Genomic DNA, 4,227 nt, shown 5'->3' with positions numbered 1-4,227 from the left:
TGGGGTTAAATGTTTCTGAAACAATTCTACGTCATTCAAATCGCAACCACCTTTAACGCTAACACCTGCCTCAGTACAAAGCTTAATAGCTCTACCTTTTAATGTATCTCGAGTTGGATCTGTTAAATGACTCAAATTTTGATGTGTTTCGGTATGCTTTGCTATACCCCAAGCAATACTTTTAGGTAAACAAAGTTTGTCATTATCGGTTCCCGGAAGCTCAACCAAATGTTGTACTAAAAATTCATTTAACGGCAAATATTTGTTTAGTGTGGAATTATTATCTCGTGTTCTTCCAGCACCAAACATGGAATTTACTATATGAAATCGAAAGAGAACATGATTACCTAAAAGGAAGTCTTCATTACTATTTAACACTCTAGTAATGGAAGCTAAAACGGACTTAGCAGAAATGTCTTTGCGGCGTCTCCATGGAACATACACTGCTTTCTTATCCTTACTATTGGAGGAATCAATGTACATTCCAACAAAATCATTAGGTCTCGCATTGTTCAATACATTATCCAATGCGAAGTTCATTAGGTTTTCAATATAGGCCGCAGGATTTCTAATTTCTTCATTTCCCATTGGCCTTACCGCAATTTCATGTCCCACCAAGTTAAACTTAGTGAAACTTTTTCTGCTTTCATGTACTACTTCGAAATTACCTTCCCCTGTATTTTGAACATCTGTATGTCCGCTACGTTCACTTGGAGGAACGTAACCGGATGTACTTGGCCGTGGAGAACCCATTCCGTAACCACGAGTATCCCGTGAACATTGTACACTTGATACCTGTACTTCATTATTTACAACATCCACAGGATTTTGTCCGTTTTCACATAACTCGTTTAATAAAGCCTCCACATAATCAGATGTTCCAAACTCATCGGAATTTACTAAAACTGCGGAATTTTGATTTGATTGTGTACCATCTGCTGCTTCATTTTGTATTTGTTCATTAATAATTTCATCAATTAAATTAAAATCTTCTTCTTGAAGTATGTTTTCCAAGGGTTGACTTTCTTGGTGGACCGAGGTTACGGAATTTTCAACAGATGGCGACACATTATTATGAAGCGAAATAAAACGCGATCCATAATTACAAAATTCGGCTACCTCTGCTGCATTCATCCTATCACCTTGTGAGCAATTAAAATAATTAAAATGAATGAATTTATCATATGCCCACTGGTACATGATTTGCTCACGGAAAAATCCGTGTGCAAATAACTCAACAATGTCTGCACTAGACATTGCATATTGCAATATAAGTGCTTGATTATCATGATAAAAATTAAAAAGAGCTGATAACAAGGTATCATACCTTTCACTGCCACGAAATCCTTGACGTTGCTTATCCATAATACGCCACCAGGTCTCCAACACGCGCTCCTTTGTATTCAGACCTTCTATGACACCAGCCAGGTAAATTTCGTCAATTTCGTTAAACTCGTTTACGTATGATGCACCGAGAAATTCCATCTGTAAAATATTAAAACAAAAATTAGTTTACATTAAAATAAATACAACAATATATAAAAATATAGTGTTATTCAGTTAACAATATTATTTAGTTTTCTTCTAAGCAGGTCTACTTATTTTTTCTGTTGATCATCATTAAAATTCTGCAAGAACTTCATTGTTAAAATAGAGTGTGATCATCATTAAAATTCTGCAAGAACTTCAATGTTAAAATGGAGTGTGATCATTTTAAAATTCAGCAAAAAGTTCGTTCTTAAAATGCAGTGTAAACATTTTTAAAATTCTGCAACAACTTTGTTCTTAAAATACAATGTAATCTTATTAAAAACATGTTTTGCACAATGGTAAAACAAATTTCGTTTGTTTTAAATAAAATATTATTGTAAATATTTATCACATTACAATTTTTAAAAATAATACTTTATATACAAATATTTAATCAAAGTATAAAAAACATAATCATTCAAATATGTATAGTATGTAAATATACTTACGATGATCTTGTATGTAAATCTGTTGTGTATTCTAAACTTGAGATAAAATCAGGATTTCTTCCTTACTTCCTTTCTTCTTCTTTTGTTTTTTCTTCTTATCTTGTTTTGAATTTCAACAACTGCAACAATACAGTTAATATTACTACTCTTTTGTAAATATAATATTTTAATATTTCTTTTATTATATGTTTCTATGAATTTATTCACTAACTAAGTAAATATTGTGTTGAAGGTACGGTTACCAGCATACATATGATAATATTTCCTTTGCAACGGGGGTATATATACACAATGCCTAACAAAGAAACAATAAAACCAGTTTAAACCTGTTTAAACACCTGCAGCAAAGCAAACAAAAGAAATTCCTAGCATTAGCAACAAAGGAATTTTTTAAACCCAGTAACATAAGGTACAAATTACATCATATTGTGTAATATTACTGTTACTAAATTTAAAATATGTTAAAGCACCTGTGTACGAGATTACAAAACCAAATGCGTATGGGTACGAGATTACAAACCAAATGCTTTTGGGTACGAGACTACAAACTGTGTTACATTGTATACAAGTAGTAGTGTTATACTCCATGTTAATATTATAATTATTATTTTTAACGGTAATTAAATTATAATTCATGCATAGTATACGTATACAAAACGTGTACGGTAAATCATAATACATTTTTATGTTTATGTTTGGAACCGTTTGTGCAATACATGTATAAACATGTACACAAATTGTAAATAAACTCTTAGGATTATATTCGGCAATGTTCGGAAAACTTCGGATAAGTTCGGAACTATTCGTATTGTACATTAACCAATATGTACAAAATTCTACATACATTTTTTGTTTGTTCGGCAATGTTCGGAAAAGTTCGGTTAAGTTCGTGTTAACTTGTTTAAATTTTTAATTATTACTGTTTTAAAAAATAATGTATACTAAATTAATGCACATTAAAATCCATCCGCCATGTTTGTTTCTTGAAAGAACGACACCTGTACCATAACATTCACATTAGTGTGTATAAGACTGTGCGTGTGTGTACATGTGCCATAGCAAGTTACCGAGTGTTGTTTGTCCGGCAATACCCCGCGCAGTTTCCGGGCGGCAATATTTTACGCGTCCCGCGTCGCAAAAACCTTTTTTCGGCCGCATATACCGCGCGGCGCGTACCGGTCGCGGTAAAAAACGCGCGGCGCGTACCGGTCGCGGTAAAAAACGCGCAAAAATGGTATTTATTTTAGTAATATTATTCATTTTACCTATTCATATAAAAATATATCTTTTAATAAACATATTTCCAAAGTTTGAAAAAAATCGACGCCATATTGTTTATGCAAATTCATTAAATTTTTATTTTAAAGTAACATTGTTCTAATCTGTATAGTCGTGTTCGTTAGGTCCTAACGATTAAGAAAATATCTTTCTTTTCTTTCTACGACCAATAGTTTGGCCAAAAAAGCGAAAAAATAAAAAACTATACTTTTGAAACACACTGTATAAAATCAAAAAAATTAAAATTGTTCAAATGTATCATGTAGGGTGTCTTTCTATATAGATTTTGACCTGATAAATCGATTTCTGGTGTCCATTTTGTTCTACGATCAACCGTTTAGGAGCTACGCCCATTTGAAATTATTTTCAAGTTACAGTGTTCTAATCTGTATAGTCATGTTCCTTAGGTCCTAACGATTAAGAAAATACTTTTCTTTTCTTTCTACGACCAATAGTTTGGCCAAAAAAGCGAAAAAATAAAAAACTATACTTTTGGAACACCCTGTATATAAATTTCAAAAAAATAAAAATTGTTCAAATGTATCATGTAGGGTGTCTTTCTATATAGATTTGGACCTGACAAATCGATTTCTGTAGTCCATTTTCACCTACAATGAACCGTTTAGGATTTATGACCATTTAAAATTATTTTCAAGTTACAATGTTCTAATCTGTATAGTCATGTTCCTTAGGTCCTAACGATTAAGAAAATATCTTTCTTTTCTTTCTACGACCAATAGTTTGGCCAAAAAAAAGCGAAAAATAAAAAACTATACTTTTGGAACACACTGTATATAAATTTCAAAAAAAATAAAAATTGTTCAAATGTATCATGTAGGGTGTCTTTCTATATAGATTTGGACCTGACAAATCGATTTCTGTAGTCCATTTTCACCTACGATGAACCGTTTAGAAGCCACGCACATTTAAAATTATTTTCAAGTTACAATGTTCTAATCTGTATAGTCGT

Source organism: Thermobia domestica, chromosome 4, assembly GCF_964235325.1.
Source record: "Thermobia domestica chromosome 4, izTheDome1.hap1.1, whole genome shotgun sequence".
NCBI classification, from domain to species: domain Eukaryota; kingdom Metazoa; phylum Arthropoda; class Insecta; order Zygentoma; family Lepismatidae; genus Thermobia; species Thermobia domestica.
Note: the sequence above shows the minus strand (reverse complement) of the source record.